We start from the raw sequence: 18,449 nt of genomic DNA, 5'->3' as shown, positions 1-18,449 counted from the left end.
CCCTGCCCGCGAGGGCTCACAATCTACAAGGGATGGGTGAGGATACAGGAGGAGAGAGGACCCTGCCCGCGAGGGCTCACAGTCTGCAGGGGATGGGTGAGGATACAGAAGGAGAGAGGACCCTGCCTGCGAGGGCTCACAATCTACAAGGGATGGGTGAGGATACAGGAGGAGAGGACCCTGCCAGCGAGGGCTCACAATCTACAAAGGATGGGTGAGGATACAGGAGGAGAGAGGACCCTGCCCGCGAGGGCTCACAATCTACAAAGGATGGGTGAGGATACAGGAGGAGAGGACCCTGCCCGCGAGGGCTCACAATCTACAAGGGATGGGTGAGGATACAGGAGGAGAGAGGACCCTGCCCGCGAGGGCTCACAATCTACAAGGGATGGGTGATGATACAGGAGGAGAGAGGACCCTGCCCGCGAGGGCTCACAATCTACAAAGGATGGGTGAGGATACAGGAGGAGAGAGGACCCTGCCCGCGAGGGCTCACAATCTACAAAGGATGGGTGAGGATACAGGAGGAGAGGACCCTGCCCGCGAGGGCTCACAATCTACAAGGGATGGGTGAGGATACAGGAGGAGAGAGGACCCTGCCCGCGAGGGCTCACAATCTACAAGGGATGGGTGAGGATACAGGAGGAGAGGACCCTGCCCGCAAGGGCTCACAATCTACAAGGGATGGGTGAGGATACAGAAGGAGGGAGGACCCTGCCCGCGAGGGCTTACAATCTACAAGGGATGGGTGAGGATACAGAAGGAGGGAGGACCCTGCCCGCGAGGGCTCACAATCTACAAGGGATGGGTGAGGATACAGGAGGAGAGAGGACCCTGCCCGCGAGGGCTCACAATCTACAAGGGATGGGTGAGGATACAGGAGGAGAGAGGACCCTGCCCGCGAGGGCTCACAATCTACACGGGATGTGTGAGGATACTGGAGGAGAGAGGACCCTGCCCGCGAAGGCTCACAATCTACAAGGGATGGGTGAGGATACAGGAGGAGAGAGGACCCTGCCCGCGAGGGCTCACAATCTACAAGGGATGGGTGAGGATACAGGAGGAGAGAGGACCCTGCCCGCGAGGGCTCACAGTCTGCAGGGGATGGGTGAGGATACAGAAGGAGGGAGGACCCTGCCCGCGAGGTCTCACAGTCTGCAGGGGATGGGTGAGGATACAGGAGGAGAAAGGACCCTGCCCGCGAGGGCTCACAGTCTGCAGGGGATGGGTGAGGATACAGGAGGAGGGAGGACCCTTCCCGCGAGGGCTCACAGTCTGCAGGGGATGGGTGAGGATACAGAAGGAGAGAGGACCCTGCCCGCGAGGGCTCACAATCTACAAGGGATGGGTGAGGATACAGGAGGAGAGAGGACCCTGCCCGCGAGGGCTCACAATCTACAAGGGATGGGTGAGAATACAGTAGGAGAGAGGACTCTGCCCGCGAGGGCTCACAATCTACAAGGGATGGGTGAGGATACAGGAGGAGAGAGGACCCTGCCCGCGGGGGCTCACAATCCACAAGGGATGGGTGAGGATACAGGAGGAGGGAGGACCCTGTCCGCGAGGGCTCACAGTCTACAAGGGATGGGTGAGGATACAGTAGGAGGGAGGACCCTGCCCGCGAGGGCTCACAGTCTACAGGGGATAGGTGAGGATACAGGAGGAGAGAGGACCCTGCCCACGAGGGCTCACAGTCTACAGGGGATAGGTGAGGATACAGGAGGAGAGAGGACCCTGCCCGTGAGGGCTCACAGTCTGCAGGGGATGGGTGAGGATACAGGAGGAGAGAGGACCCTGTCCGCGAGGGCTCACAGTCTACAAGGGATGGGTGAGGATACAGTAGGAGGGAGGACCCTGTCCGCGAGGGCTCACAGTCTGCAGGGGATGGGTGAGGATACAGTAGGAGGGAGGACCCTGTCCGCGAGGGCTCACAATCTACAAGGGATGGGTGAGGATACAGGAGGAGAGAGGACCCTGCCCGCGAGGGCTCACAGTCTGCAGGGGATGGGTGAGGCTATACTAGGAGAGGGTAGGGCAGGTTGTGCGGCGGTTCAGTAGGTTGAGGATCACTGCAGGTTGTAGGCTTGTCCGAAGAGGTGGGTCTTCAGGTTCTTTTTGAAGGTTTCAATGGTAGGCGAGAGTCTGATATGTTGGGGTAGAGAGTTCCAGAGTATGGGGGAAGCACGGGAGAAGTCTTGGATGCGGTTGTGGGAAGAAAATATAAGAGGGGAGTAGAGAAGGAGATCTTGTGAGGATCGGAGGTTGTGTGTAGGTAGGTACCGGGAGACACTTGCCCCTGATGAAGCCACCGTGTGTGGCGACATGCATTGGGCTCCCCGGCCCCACGGACCTTTTGGCACTCTGACTGGCAGGACTTATTTATGCCATGGACTCTTTGACACTTGCACTGGTCCTTTCACTTGGCTATGTTTAAATACAGTAAGTATCTCATTGCTATTTGTGCTTAGAATAGGGACCCTCTGCTTTCAGGGTATGCGCACACGTATTCTTGAGGTCTGCGGATTTTTCCGCAGCGGATTTGTGAAAACTGCAGGTAAAAGGCACAACGTTTTACCTGCGGATTTCCTGCGGAATCACTGCGGATTTACCGCGGTTTTTGTGCGGATTCCACCTGCGGTTTTACACCTGTGGTTTTCTATTATGGAGCAGGTGTAAAACCTCTGCGGATTCCACACAAAGAATTGACGTGCTGCGGAATGTAAACCGCTGCGTTTTTTTCCGCAGCATGTGCACAGCGGATTGCGTTTCCCATAGGTTTACATTGTACTGTAAACGCATGGGAAACCGCTGCGGATCCGCAGCAAAATCGGCAGCGTGTGAACATAGCCTTATGGTTGTAAGTTTGGACCTTTCACCTTATACGACATATATCCCCTCCTCTCCTTCTGTATGTCATCTCCCCTGTATATAGTATATACCTGCTGTATGTTATGTCCTCCTCTATATACCTATGTGTCATCTCCTCTTTTATATAGTATATACCTGTATGCCATCTCCTCCTGTATATAGTATATACCTGTATGTCATCTCCCCTGTATATATTATATACCTGCTGTATGTTATCTCCTCCTCTATATACCTATGTGTCATCTCCTCTTTTATATAGTATATACCTGTATGCCATTTCCTCCTGTATATAGTATATACCTGTATGTCATCTCCCCTGTATATATTATATACCTGCTGTATGTTATCTCCTCCTCTATATACCTATGTGTCATCTCCTCTTTTATATAGTATATACCTGTATGCCATCTCCTCCTGTATATAGTATATACCTGTATGCCATCTCCTCCTGTATATAGTATATACGTGTGTCATCTCCGCATATATCCCCTCCTCTCCTTCCCCCTCTCTTATCTCCTGATATAACACCCTCTGTATCATAAGGGGATTTATAAGGGGGTAAGGGGATTGTTGCAGCAGTATTTACTTATTGGTCATTTCAGACAACTATTGTGTTGTTCTACTGCCTTTAGATGGAGACATTTGGTATTTTATGGGGGTTTCTTTCTACATGTTATGTGAGTAACATCTCTACAAGCAGTTAGGCCTTTCTTAGGCCTTTTTTGATAGAAATGTGTGCAATCGCTTTACTGGGGATATGATTTATGTGTTTACTGCTTCATTGTAAAGGGAAATATCCATATACATTTTGTGATTGCCCAGGTATTCCCTATCAGGTGCTAAATATCCATCTTTAAGGTCTGTGGGGTGGTGTCTCCCCGGATTTGGGGGCAACTTTTTGTCTTTTAAATGTTTTTTTTATGTTTTGATTGTTCTGCATACTTGAATAAAAGATTTATATATTATATTACATAGTAACATAGTTAGTAAGGCTGAAAAAAGCCATTTGTCCATCCAGTTCAGCCTATATTCCATCATAATAAATACCCAGATCTACGTCCTTCTACAGAACCTAATAATTGTATGATACAATATTGTTCTGCTCCAGGAAGACATCCAGGCCTCTCTTGAACCCCTCGACTGAGTTCGCCATCACCACCTCCTCAGGCAAGCAATTCCAGATTCTCACTGCCCTAACAGTAAAGAATCCTCTTCTATGTTGGTGGAAAAACCTTCTCTCCTCCAGACGCAAAGAATGCCCCCTTGTGCCCGTCACCTTCCTTGGTATAAACAGATCCTCAGCGAGATATTTGTATTGTCCCCTTATATACTTATACATGGTTATTAGATCGCCCCTCAGTCGTCTTTTTTCTAGACTAAATAATCCTAATTTCGCTAATCTATCTGGGTATTGTAGTTCTCCCATCCCCTTTATTAATTTTGTTGCCCTCCTTTGTACTCTCTCTAGTTCCATTATATCCTTCCTGAGCACCGGTGCCCAAAACTGGACACAGTACTCCATGTGCGGTCTAACTAGGGATTTGTACAGAGGCAGTATAATGCTCTCATCATGTGTATCCAGACCTCTTTTAATGCACCCCATGATCCTGTTTGCCTTGGCAGCTGCTGCCTGGCACTGGCTGCTCCAGGTAAGTTTATCATTAACTAGGATCCCCAAGTCCTTCTCCCTGTCAGATTTACCCAGTGGTTTCCCGTTCAGTGTGTAATGGTGATATTGATTCCTTCTTCCCATGTGTATAACCTTACATTTATCATTGTTAAACCTCATCTGCCACCTTTCAGCCCAAGTTTCCAACTTATCCAGATCCATCTGTAGCAGAATACTATCTTCTCTTGTATTAACTGCTTTACATAGTTTTGTATCATCTGCAAATATCGATATTTTACTGTGTAAACCTTCTACCAGATCATTAATGAATATGTTGAAGAGAACAGGTCCCAATACTGACCCCTGCGGTACCCCACTGGTCACAGCGACCCAGTTAGAGACTATACCATTTATAACCACCCTCTGCTTTCTATCACTAAGCCAGTTACTAACCCATTTACACACATTTTCCCCCAGACCAAGCATTCTCATTTTGTGTACCAACCTCTTGTGCGGCACGGTATCAAACGCTTTGGAAAAATCGAGATATACCACATCCAATGACTCACCGTGGTCCAGCCTATAGCTTACCTCTTCATAAAAACTGATTAGATTGGTTTGACAGGAGCGATTTCTCATAAACCCATGCTGATATGGAGTTAAACAGTTATTCTCATTGAGATAATCCAGAATAACATCCCTCAGAAACCCTTCAAATATTTTACCAACAATAGAGGTTAGACTTACTGGCCTATAATTTCCAGGTTCACTTTTAGAGCCCTTTTTGAATATTGGCACCACATTTGCTATGCGCCAGTCCTGCGGAACAGACCCTGTCGCTATAGAGTCACTAAAAATAAGAAATAATGGTTTATCTATTACATTACTTAGTTCTCTTAGTACTCGTGGGTGTATGCCATCCGGACCCGGAGATTTATCTATTTTAATCTTATTTAGCCGGTTTCGCACCTCTTCTTGGGTTAGATTGGTGACCCTTAATATAGGGTTTTCATTGTTTCTTGGGATTTCACCTAGCATTTCATTTTCCACCGTGAATACCGTGGAGAAGAAGGTGTTTAATATGTTAGCTTTTTCCTCGTCATCTACAACCATTCTTTCCTCACTATTTTTTAAGGGGCCTACATTTTCAGTTTTTATTCTTTTACTATTGATATAGTTGAAGAACAGTTTGGGATTAGTTTTACTCTCCTTAGCAATGTGCTTCTCTGTTTCCTTTTTGGCAGCTTTAATTAGTTTTTTAGATAAAGTATTTTTCTCCCTATAGTTTTTTAGAGCTTCAATGGTGCCATCCTGCTTTAGTAGTGCAAATGCTTTCTTTTTACTGTTAATTGCCTGTCTTACTTCTTTGTTTAGCCACATTGGGTTTTTCCTATTTCTAGTCCTTTTATTCCCACAAGGTATAAACCGCTTACACTGCCTATTTAGGATGTTCTTAAACATTTCCCATTTATTATCTGTATTCTTATTTCTGAGGATATTGTCCCAGTCTACCAGATTAAGGGCATCTCTAAGCTGGTCAAACTTTGCCTTCCTAAAGTTCAGTGTTTTTGTGACTCCCTGACAAGTCCCCCTAGTGAAAGACAGGTGAAACTGCACAATATTGTGGTCGCTATTTCCTAAATGCCCAACCACCTGCAGATTTGTTATTCTGTCAGGTCTATTAGATAGTATTAGGTCTAAAAGTGCTGCTCCTCTGGTTGGATTCTGCACCAATTGTGAAAGATAATTTTTCTTGGTTATTAGCAGAAACCTGTTGCCTTTATGGGTTTCACAGGTTTCTGTTTCCCAGTTAATATCCGGGTAGTTGAAGTCCCCCATAACCAGGACCTCATTATGAGTTGCAGCTTCATCTATCTGCTTTAGAAGTAGACTTTCCATGGTTTCTGTTATATTTGGGGGTTTGTAACAGACCCCAATGAGAATTTTGTTACCATTTTTCCCTCCATGAATTTCGACCCATATCGACTCGACATCCTCATTTCCTTTGCTAATATCCTCCCTTAAAGTGGACTTTAGACAAGACTTTACATAGAGACAAACCCCTCCTCCTCTCCGATTTTTACGATCCTTTCTAAACAGACTGTAACCCTGTAAGTTAACTGCCCAGTCATAGCTTTCATCTAACCATGTCTCGGTTATTCCCACTATGTCAAAGTTACCTGTAGATATTTCTGCTTCTAGTTCTTCCATCTTGTTTGTCAGGCTTCTGGCGTTTGCGAGCATGCAGTTTAGAGGATTTTGTTTTGTTCCAATCTCCTCGCTGTGGATTGGTTTAGAAATGTTCTTACCTCCCATCTGAGTATGATTTCCTGGATCTTCTTTGTTCAAGTCTAATGTTTTTCTTCCCGTCCCCTCTTCTTCTAGTTTAACGCCCTCCTGATGAGTGTAGCGAGTCTTCTGGCGAATGTGTGTTTCCCTGGTTTGTTGAGGTGTAGTCCGTCTCTGGCGAGGAGTCCATCATACCAGTAATTCACACCGTGGTCCAGGAATCCGAATCCTTGTTGTCTGCACCATCGTCTTAGCCAGTTGTTTGCATCAAGGATCCTGTTCCATCTCCTGGTGCCATGCCCGTCTACTGGAAGGATAGAAGAAAAAACTACCTGTGCATCCAGTTCCTTTACTTTCTTCCCCAACTCTTCAAAGTCTTTGCAAATTGTCGGCAATATTGAATTATTGCTCTGGTGATCTCCGTTACTACATGTCTTTTCAATGTTCTCATGGTACCGGGAGACGAGGTCACAGATGTATGGAGGAGACAGGTTGTGGATGGCTTTGTATGTCATTGTGAGGGTTTTGAACTGGAGTCTCTGGGTGAAGGAAGCCAGTGAAGGGATTGACATAGGGGAGAGCCCGGGGAATAGTGGGGGGACAGGTAGATTAGTTGGGCAGCAGAGTGTAGGATGGATTGGAGGGGTGCGAGAGTGTTAGAGGGGAGGCCAGAGAGTAGGAGGTTGCAGTAATCGAGGCGGGAGATGATAAGGGCATGGACTAGGGTTTTTGTGGTTTCATGGTCAAGGAATGGGCGGATCCGGGAAATATTTTTGAGTTTGAGACGGCAGGAGGACGCAAGGGCTTGGATATGTGGCTTGAAAGAGAGGGCAGAGTCGAGGATCACCCGAGGCACCGGGCCGTGTGGGACTGGGGAAAGTGAGCAGCCATTGACATTGATGGATAGGTCTGGTGGAAACGATATGGTATGAAATATCATAAGTAGTTCTCTTGCTAGCCTGCGTGGGCTAAGCCCCCCTTCTTGGAGTGATGCTGCAGCAGTTTGTAGCTTCAAATTCCTGGCTTTCAACTCCCAAATTCCCATCACCCCTCGCCAAAGGTATTTATGACTGGCATTTCCTGCAGTGTAAACTCTTTTCCAGCAAGAACTGGATTCTAAGTCGCTTGAATGCAGGGAAGTTCTTTGTTCTGTGTTTGTGAGATATTAGGCACCCCGTTTTCGTTACGAATACGAAAATATATATTGTTAGAGTCCATCGGAGGATCTATACATCGCTCGAAACTCGGGCTTCTAACTCCATCTGGTAAAGAAGTAGGGTTTTCTCTGTAAATATGTATCCCAGATAGGACATATTTGATATCATTAGAATGCCCATGTTAATCCGAGATGAATGATGGGTTTGTTATGACTATGACATGTTTTGTAGCGAAGTTATAGAAATTAGAGAGAATAGTTTAAAGTTTAGTCAGAATGTAGAGAGAGGTGGGTCTGGATAAGCCAGCCTTTCTGTGATGTCACTAGCTGCAGGTCTTAAGTTTGTGGCAGGCTCTAAGCTCAGTCGTCTTCTTCTTCCTGCTTGCTTGCTTGCTTCTTCTCCTGGAAGAGCCCTGCGCACGTCCAATGAGCTGGGATGTATGGAAAACTGCCCTAGCCTGGTTGCCTGCCATGCTTTGAGCATGTGAGTGTTACCTTTTCTCATTTAATCCCTGTTTATTTCATAATTACCCTTGTACATATTTGCAATTGTCTCATTTGTAACATCTTTATAAAATATTTTTGATAAAGCACTGCCTAATTTTTATGGGATATAATATTATATGTTAGTTCATTCTCCATGCTCTAAAAACCGTACCCTAAGTCTTCTGAAGGGAAATACGCTACTGTTGTGTTGGGTAAGCTTCGGACCCGTTTAATCGAAGCTGATGGCAGCGATAGTGTGCTGACTTTTGGATTATGTTGTAGCGACTGCGGCGTTGATAATTATTGTTCCTGCCTGAGTGGGAGTAGTTTATCGCGTCGCTGCAGCGTGCCCAATAGCCAGTACATAGCAGGCAGCCTGTCTGGCAACTAATTACCCTAGGTGCAGTACCTAATCTGACCTGAGAGTAAGGGGAGCGCCAGAGAGCTGCAAGTGTTAAGTGGAACTGTAAGCGGGATATACATAAATCCCTGCAGTTCGTGGTACATAGAAAAGTAGTGGGATACCTAAAATAAGCCCCTGCTGTAAACTAAGAGGTCAATAGCCTTGTGTGTGGTTTTTCATCACATCGTGGAGTGGCCCCCCTGCACATGTGATAGCCGTCTGTTGGCCTAAAGTCACCTCGATCCGTGACGTAGGGGTGACGGTCACGGTGGGAATCCTGACAAATTGGTGGCAGCGGTCAGGGGATTCGTGACAGAGGGATAGAGTGAGATGGAGGAAAGATGATGAATTCTGTTTTCTCCATGTTCAGTTTTAGAAGGCCGAGATAGCAGACAGACAGTGCGGGATTTTGGTAAGTAAGGAGGTGAGGTCAAGTCCGGATAGGTAAATCTGCGTGTCATCAGCGTAGAGATGATACTGCAAACCGTGGGATTCTAGGAGCTGTCCCAGGCCAAAGGTGTAGATGGAGAAGAGTAGGGGCCCTAGAACAGAGCCTTGAGGGACACCGACTGGCAAGTGGCAAAGGGAGCAGGTGGTGTGGGGGAGGGAGACACTGAATGTCCGGTCTGTCAGATATGACGAGATCCAGGAAAGGGCCAAGTCTGTGATGCCTAGAGAGAGGCAACATCTTACTGAGGCGCGTAGTCGGTGGCCGGAACACCGTAGGAGTAACTGACTTCAGGCCTTACTTCAAACTCCGCAGGACAGTTAATTATAGGTTGGCTGTCTACCTTTCACACCTACGAAGACATAGGGGGCAACGCGTGGAGAGGGGCGTCTCTAGGGTCCCGGAAGACCTCCAGGCCTTTTCGTCATACGGGTGCGTCCTAGCCATAACATACCTGGGGGACGTTAGAAACTAGTAACATCTGGAACTAAAGAGAGAGAGAGCTGTAGAGAACGAACGAGCGAGAACAGCAGTTGTGAGGACTATTCCGAATGCTCAGCAGGGTAGGACTACAACACACAGGCGCTAGTGGTAGGCAACGATTTCCATCTGCGAAGGAAACTCTGGATGTGCCCATCGGACCGGCCGGTCTCTGATAGCCCTGTTAAGCGTACTCTGGATTGCGGATCCTGAAGTCTTCAGTAAAGAGGTAAAGAGACTGCAACCTTGTGTCCTCGTTATTGCCCGCACCTCACACCATCACCATCCACCATACTGGGAAGCCCTGGGGACATACTTCACCTGTGGGAGGGTATACCATCCAGCTGCCATTCCATCACCCCAGCGGACCCCACAGCAGCGTCGGTCACCCTGACCGAACACCACAGGTGGCGTCACGAACCCCTGACAGACTGTATTATCACCTTTATTGGACACCCCTTAGCAGGGTCGCGGACCGGGTCTAGCCACCGTGACAGCCTCAGCACCGAACCAGAGAGGCCCGGTACCGAGAACTCGTGGCCCTGTGTCTGGGGGCGATCCAGAGTGATGGGGTCGAAAGCCAGGGGGTAACCGGTCAAAGAGGGAGCAGGAGGAGAGGTGGGAGGACAGTTCAAGATGGACGTGTTGTTCCAGTAGTTTTGAGGCATAAGGGAGAAGAGATATTGGGCGATAGCTAGATACAGAGGATGGGTCGAGGGAGGGCTTTTTGAGGATGGGTGTGATCTTGGCATGTTTGAAGGATGAGGAGAAGACACCAGTTGTGAGTGAGAGGTTGAAGAGATATGTTAGGGTTGGGGTGAAGACTGTGGTGAGGTTAGGGATGAGGTGGGACGGGAGCCGATCAAGTGTGCAAGTGGTGAGATGTGATCTAGACAGGAGGGTGGAGAGCTGATCTTCTGTCATGGTGGAGAAGCTGGATTTGGAGGAACAGGGTTGAGCAGCTAAGAAGATGGGCAGTGGGCGCTGTGGGCCAAAGCTTTCTCTGATCATATCGATCTTCTGTTTAAAGAAAGAGGATTTGCCAGTGATAGAGGAGCCTTTCCAGAGAATCGCGGTGGACATTGTGGGCCCGCTGGCCGTCCCCAGCAGCTCTGGAAAGCAATACATCCTTACTGTGGTAGACTACGCTACCCGGTACCCAGAGGCAGTAGCTCTGTCGTCAACTAGGGCAGATAAGGTGGCGGATGCCCTGTTGACCATCTTTTCACGTGTAGGGTTTCCCAGGGAAATGCTTACTGATCAAGGGACCCAATTTATGTCTCGCCTAATGGAGGCGCTCTGTAAGAGAATGCAGGTGAAGCACCTGGTATCGAGTGCGTATCACCCACAGATCATTGGCTTGTGTGAACGCTTCAATGGTACCCTCAAACAGATGCTACGCATGCTGGTTGAGACCGAAGGGCGCGACTGGGAGCGGTACCTCCCACACCTGCTGTTCGCTTACCGAGAGGTTCCACAGGCCTCGACGGGGTTCTCCCCCTTCGAGCTCCTGTACGGCAGGCGAGTCCGGGGAGCCCTTGGGTTGGTAAGGGAATCCTGGGAAGAGTAGCCGAACCCTTCTGAAGTGTCCATAGTGGAGTATGTCATGCGCTTCCGTGACAAGATGCAGACCTTGACGCAGTTGGTGCATGACAACATGACGCAAGCTCAGGCTGATCAGAAGCACTGGTACGACCAGAACGCCTGGGAGCGGACCTACCACGTGAGTCAAAAGGTGTGGGTGCTGGTCCCTGTACCAACGGATAAGCTTCAGGTGGCCTGGGAAGGTGATGCTCTGCAGTGAGTGAGAAGTGATGCTCTGCAGTGGGGGAGGGGTGGGGCTCTGCAGTGGGGGAGGAGCGATGCTCTGCAGTGGGGGAGGGGTGATGCTCAGCAGCGGGGGAGGACCGATGCTCTGCAGTGGGGGAGGAGCTATACTCTGCAGTGGGGGGAAGAGCGATGCTCTGAAGTAGGGGAGGAGTGATGTTCTGCAGTGGGGAGGAGTGATGCTCTGCAGTGGAGGAGCGATGCTCTGTAGGGGGAGGAGCGATGCTCTGCAGTGGGGGAGTGATGCTCTGCAGTAGGGAGGAGCGATGCTCTGCAGTGGGGGAGGAGTAATGCTCTGCAGTGGGGAGGAGTGATGTTCTGCAGTGGGAAGGACTGATGCTCTGCAGTGGGGGAGGAACGATGCTCTGCAGTGAGGGAGGAGCGATGTTCTGCAGTGAGGGAGGAGCGATGCTCTGCAGTGGAGGGGGAGTGATATTCTGCAGTGGGGGAGGAGCGATGCTCTGCAGTGGAGGAGGAGCGATGTTCTGCAGTGGGGGAGGAGCGATGCTCTGGAGTGGGGAGGTGCAATGCGCTGCAGTGGGGGGAGGAGTGATGCTCTGGAGTGCTAGAGCGATGCTCTGCAGTAGGGGAAGTGCGATGTTCTGCAGTGGGGGAGGAGCGATGCTCTGCAGTGTGAGAGGAGCAATGTTCTGCAGTGGGGGAGGAGCGATGATCTGCAATAAGGGAGGAGTTAAGTTCTGCAGAGAGGGAGGAGCGATGCTCTGCAGTGGAGGAGGAGCGATGCTCTGCAGTGGGGGAGGAGCGGTGCTCAGCAGTGGGCGAGGACTAATGCTCTGCAGTGGGGGAGGAGCGATGGTCTGCAGTGGGGGAGGAGCGATGCTCTGCAGTGGGGGAGGAGCGATGCTCTGCAGTGGGGAGGAGAGATGCTCTGCAGTGGGGGAGGAGCGATGCTCTGCAGTGGGGGAGGAGCGATGCTCTACAGTGGGGGAGGAGCGATGCTCTGCAGTGGAGGAGGAGCGATGCTCTGCAGTGGGGGAGAAGCGATGCTCTGCAGTGGGGGGAGGAGCGATGCTCTGTAGTGGGGGAGGAGCGACACTCTGCAGTGAGGAGGAGCGATGCTCTGCAGTGAGGGAGGAGCGATGTTCTGCAGTGAGGGAAGAGCGATGCTCTGCAGTGGAGGGGGAGTGATATTCTGCAGTGGGGGAGGAGCGATGCTCTGCAGTGGAGGAGGAGCGATGTTCTGCAGTGGGGGAGGAGCGATGCTCTGGAGTGGGGAGGTGCAATGCGCTGCAGTGGGGGGAGGAGTGATGCTCTGGAGTGCTGGAGCGATGCTCTGCAGTAGGGGAAGTGCGATGTTCTGCAGTGGGGGAGGAGCGATGCTCTGCAGTGTGAGAGGAGCAATGTTCTGCAGTGGGGGAGGAGCGATGATCTGCAATAAGGGAGGAGTTAAGTTCTGCAGAGGGGGAGGAGCGATGCTCTGCAGTGGGGGAGGAGCGATGCTCTGCAGTGGAGGAGGAGCGATGTTCTGCAGTGGGGGAGGAGCGATGCTCTGGAGTGGGGAGGTGCAATGCGCTGCAGTGGGGGGAGGAGTGATGCTCTGGAGTGCTGGAGCGATGCTCTGCAGTAGGGGAAGTGCGATGTTCTGCAGTGGGGGAGGAGCGATGCTCTGCAGTGTGAGAGGAGCAATGTTCTGCAGTGGGGGAGGAGCGATGATCTGCAATAAGGGAGGAGTTAAGTTCTGCAGAGGGGGAGGAGCGATGCTCTGCAGTGGAGGGGGAGTGATATTCTGCAGTGGGGGAGGAGCGATGTTCTGCAGTGGGGGAGGAGCGATGCTCTGGAGTGGGGAGGTGCAATGCGCTGCAGTGGGGGGAGGAGTGATGCTCTGGAGTGCTGGAGCGATGCTCTGCAGTAGGGGAAGTGCGATGTTCTGCAGTGGGGGAGGAGCGATGCTCTGCAGTGTGAGAGGAGCAATGTTCTGCAGTGGGGGAGGAGCGATGATCTGCAATAAGGGAGGAGTTAAGTTCTGCAGAGGGGGAGGAGCGTTGCTCTGCAGTGGAGGAGGAGCGATGCTCTGCAGTGGGGGAGGAGCGGTGCTCAGCAGTGGGCGAGGACTAATGCTCTGCAGTGGGGGAGGAGCGATGGTCTGCAGTGGGGGAGGAGCGATGCTCTGCAGTGGGGGAGGAGCGATGCTCTGCAGTGGGGAGGAGAGATGCTCTGCAGTGGGGGAGGAGCGATGCTCTGCAGTGGGGGAGGAGCGATGCTCTGCAGTGGGGGAGGAGCGATGCTCTGCAGTGGAGGAGGAGCGATGCTCTGCAGTGGGGGAGAAGCGATGCTCTGCAGTGGGGGGAGGAGCAATGCTCTGCAGAGGGGGAGGAGCGATGCTCTGCAGTGGAGGAGGAGCGATGCTCTGCAGTGGAGGAGGAGCGATGCTCTGCAGTGGGGGAGAAGCGATGCTCTGCAGTGGAGGGAGGAAAGATGCTCTGCAGTGGGGGGAGGAGCGATGCTCTGAAGTGGGGGCGGAGTGATGCTCTGCAGTGAGGGGAGGAACGAGGCTCTGCAGTGGGGGGGAGCGATGCTCTGCAGTGGGGGGAGGAGTGATGCTCTGCAGTGGGGGAGGAGCGATGCTCTGCAGTGGGGGACAAGCGATGCTCTGCAGTGGTGGAGGAGCGATGCTCTGCAGTGGGGGAGGAGTGATGCTCTGCAGTGGAGGAGGAGCGATGCTCTGCAGTGGGGGAGGAGCGATGCTCTGCAGTGGGGGACAAGCGATGCTCTGCAGTGGGGGGAGGAGCGATGCTCTGCAGTGGGGGAGGAGCGATGCTCTGCAGTGGGGGCGGAGTGATGCTCTGCAGTGGTTGGAGGAGCGATGCTCTGCAGTGGGGGAGGAGCGATGCTCTGCAGTGGGGGGAGGAGCGATGCTCTGCAGTGGGGGGAGGAGCGATGCTCTGCAGTGGGGGGAGGAGCGAGGCTCTGCAGTGGGGGAGGAGCGAGGCTCTGCAGTGAGGGAGGAGCGATGCTCTGCAGTGGAGAGGGAGTGATATTCTGCAGTGGGGGAGGAGCGATGCTCTGCAGTGGAGGAGGAGCGATGTTCTGCAGTGTGGGAGGAGCGATGCTCTGGAGTGCTGGAGCGATGCTCTGCAGTAGGGGAGGAGCGATGCTCTGCAGTGTGGGAGGAGCAATGTTCTGCAGTGGGGGAGGAGCGATGATCTGCAGTGGGGGAGGAGCGATGTTCTGCAGTGGGGGATGAGCGATGCTCTGCAGTGTGGGAGGAGCGATGTCCTGCAGTGTGGGAGGAGCGATGCTCTGGAGTGCTGGAGCGATGCTCTGCAGTAGGGGAGGAGCGATGCTCTGCAGTGTGGGAGGAGCAATGTTCTGCAGTGGGGGAGGAGCGATGATCTGCAGTGGGGGAGGAGCGATGTTCTGCAGTGGGGGATGAGCGATGCTCTGCAGTGTGGGAGGAGCGATGTTCTGCAGTGTGGGAGGAGCGATGCTCTGGAGTGCTGGAGCGATGCTCTGCAGTAGGGGAGGAGCGATGCTCTGCAGTGTGGGAGGAGCAATGTTCTGCAGTGGGGGAGGAGCGATGATCTGCAGTGGGGGCGGAGTGATGCTCTGCAGTGGTTGGAGGAGCGATGCTCTGCAGTGGGGGAGGAGCGATGCTCTGCAGTGGGGGGAGGAGCGATGCTCTGCAGTGGGGGAGGAGCGATGCTCTGCAGTGGGGGGAGGAGCGAGGCTCTGCAGTGGGGGAGGAGCGAGGCTCTGCAGTGAGGGAGGAGCGATGCTCTGCAGTGGAGGGGGAGTGATATTCTGCAGTGGGGGAGGAGCGATGCTCTGCAGTGGAGGAGGAGCGATGTTCTGCAGTGTGGGAGGAGCGATGCTCTGGAGTGCTGGAGCGATGCTCTGCAGTAGGGGAGGAGCGATGCTCTGCAGTGTGGGAGGAGCAATGTTCTGCAGTGGGGGAGGAGCGATGATCTGCAGTGGGGGAGGAGCGATGTTCTGCAGTGGGGGATGAGCGATGCTCTGCAGTGTGGGAGGAGCGATGTTCTGCAGTGTGGGAGGAGCGATGCTCTGGAGTGCTGGAGCGATGCTCTGCAGTAGGGGAGGAGCGATGCTCTGCAGTGTGGGAGGAGCAATGTTCTGCAGTGGGGGAGGAGCGATGATCTGCAGTGGGGGAGGAGCGATGATCTGCAGTGGGGGAGGAGCGATGCTCTGCAGTGGGGGAGGAGAGATGCTCTGCAGTGGGGGAGGAGCGATGCTCTGCAGTGGGGGAGGAGCGATGCTCTGCAGTGGGGGAGGAGCGATGCTCTGCAGTGGAGGAGGAGCGATGCTCTGCAGGGGGGCGCAGAGCGATGCTCTGCAGTGGGGGGAGGAGCGATGCTCTGCAGTGGGGGGAGGAGCGATGCTCTGCAGAGGGGGAGGAGCGATGCTCTGCAGTGGAGGAGGAGCGATGCTCTGCAGTGGGGGAGAAGCTATGCTCTGCAGTGGGGTGAGGAACGATGCTCTGCAGTGGGGGGAGGAGCGATGCTCTGAAGTGGGGGCGGAGTGATGCTCTGCAGTGAGGGGAGGAACGAGGCTCTGCAGTGGGGGGGAGCGATGCTCTGCAGTGGGGGGAGGAGTGATGCTCTGCAGTGGGGGAGGAGCGATGCTCTGCAGTGGGGGCGGAGCGATGCTTTGCAGTGGGGGAGGAGCGATGCTCTGCAGTGGGGGAGCGATGCTCTGCAGTGGAGGAGGAGCGATGCTCTGCAGTGGGGGAGGAGCGATGCTCTGCAGTGGGGGAGAAGCGATGCTCTGCAGTGGGGGGAGGAGCGATGCTCTGCAGTGGGGGCGGAGTGATGCTCTGCAGTGGTTGGAGGAGCGATGCTCTGCAGTGGGGGAGGAGCGATGCTCTGCAGTGGGGGGAGGAGCGATGCTCTGCAGTGGGGGGAGGAGCGATGCTCTGCAGTGGGTGGAGGAGCGAGGCTCTGCAGTGGGGGAGGAGCGAGGCTCTGCAGTGAGGGAGGAGCGATGTTCTGCAGTGAGGGAGGAGCGATGCTCTGCAGTGGAGGGGGAGTGATATTCTGCAGTGGGGGAGGAGCGATGCTCTGCAGTGGAGGAGGAGCGATGTTCTGCAGTGTGGGAGGAGCGATGCTCTGGAGTGCTGGAGCGATGCTCTGCAGTAGGGGAGGAGCGATGCTCTGCAGTGTGGGAGGAGCAATGTTCTGCAGTGGGGGAGGAGCGATGATCTGCAGTGGGGGAGGAGCGATGATCTGCAGTGGGGGAGGAGCGATGTTCTGCAGTGGGGGAGGAGTGATGCTCTGCAATGAGGGAGGAGTTAAGTTCTGCAGAGGGGGAGGAGCGATGCTCTGCAGTGGAGGAGGAGCGATGCTCTGCAGTGGGGGAGGACTAATGCTCTGCAGTGGGGTAGGAGCGATGGTCTGCAGTGGGGGAGGAGCGATGGTCTGCAGTGGTGGAGGAGCGATGCTCTGCAGTGGGGGAGGAGAGATGCTCTGCAGTGGGGGAGGAGCGATGCTCTGCAGTGGGGGAGGAGCGAAGCTCTGAAGTGGAGGAGGAGTGATACTCTGCAGTGGGGGAGGATTGATGCTCTGCAGTGGGGCGCGGAGCGATGCTCTGCAGAGGGGGAGGAGCGATGCTCTGCTGTGGGGGAGCGATGCTCTGCAGAGGGGGAGGAGCGATGCTCTGCAGTGGAGGAGGAGCGATGCTCTGCAGTGGGGGAGAAGCGATGCTCTGCCGTGGGGGAGGAGCGATGCTCTGCAGTGGGGGGAGGAGTGATGCTCTGCAGTGGGGGCGGAGCGATGCTCTGCAGTGGTGGGAGGAGCGATGCTCTGCAGTGGAGGAGGAGCGATGCTCTGCAGTGGGGGAGGAGCGATGCTCTGCAGTGGGGCAGAAGCGATGCTCTGCAGTGGGGGCAGGAGCGATGCTCTGCAGTGGGGGGAGGAGCGATGCTCTGCAGTGGGGGCAGAGGGATGCTCTGCAGTGGAGGAGGAGCGATGCTCTGCAGTGGGGGAGAAGCGATGCTCTGCAGTGGGGGTTAGGAGCGATGCTCTGCAGTGGGGGGAGGAGCGATGCTCTGCAGTAGGGGAGGAGCGATGCTCTGCAGTGGGGGGAGGAGCGATGCTCTGCAGTGGGGGAGGAGCGATGCTCTGCAGTGGGGGAGGAGCGATGCTCTGCAGTGGGGGGAGGAGCGATGCTCTGCAGTGGGGGAGGAGTGATGCTCTGCAGTGGGGGGAGGAGCGAGGCTCTGCAGTGGAGGAGGAGCGATGCTCTGCAGTGGGGGAGGAGCGATGCTCTGCAGTGGGGGGAGGAGCGATGCTCTGCAGTGGGGGAGGAGCGATGCTCTGCAGTGGAGGAGGAGCGATGCTCTGCAGTGGGGGAGGAGCGATGCTCTGCAGTGGGGGGAGGAGCGATGCTCTGCAGTGGGGGGAGCGATGCTCTGCAGTGGGGGAGGAGCGATGCTCTGCAGTGGGGGGAGGAGCGATGCTCTGCAGTGGGGGAGGAGTGATGCTCTGCAGTGGGGGAGGAGCGATGCTCTGCAGTGGAGGGGGAGTGATATTCTGCAGTGGGGGAGGAGCGATGCTCTGCAGTGGAGGAGGAGCGATGTTCTGCAGTGTGGGAGGAGCGATGTTCTGCAGTGGGGAGGAGCGATGCTCTGCAGTGGAGGGGGAGTGATATTCTGAAGTGGGGGAGGAGCGATGCTCTGCAGTGGAGGAGGAGCGATGTTCTGCAGTGTGGGAGGAGGGATGTTCTGCAGTGGGGGAGGAGCGATGCTCTGCAGTAGGGGAGGAGCGATGCTGTGCAGTGTGGGAGGAGCAATGTTCTGCAGTGGGGGAGGAGCGATGATCTGCAGTGGGGTAGGAGCGATGTTCTGCAATGAGGGAGGAGTTAAGTTCTGCAGAGGGGGAGGAGCGATGCTCTGCAGTGGAGGAGGAGC

The sequence above is a fragment of the Ranitomeya imitator genome, chromosome 4, assembly GCF_032444005.1.
Source record: "Ranitomeya imitator isolate aRanImi1 chromosome 4, aRanImi1.pri, whole genome shotgun sequence".
NCBI lineage: Eukaryota > Metazoa > Chordata > Amphibia > Anura > Dendrobatidae > Ranitomeya > Ranitomeya imitator.
This window is presented reverse-complemented; position numbering follows the sequence as displayed.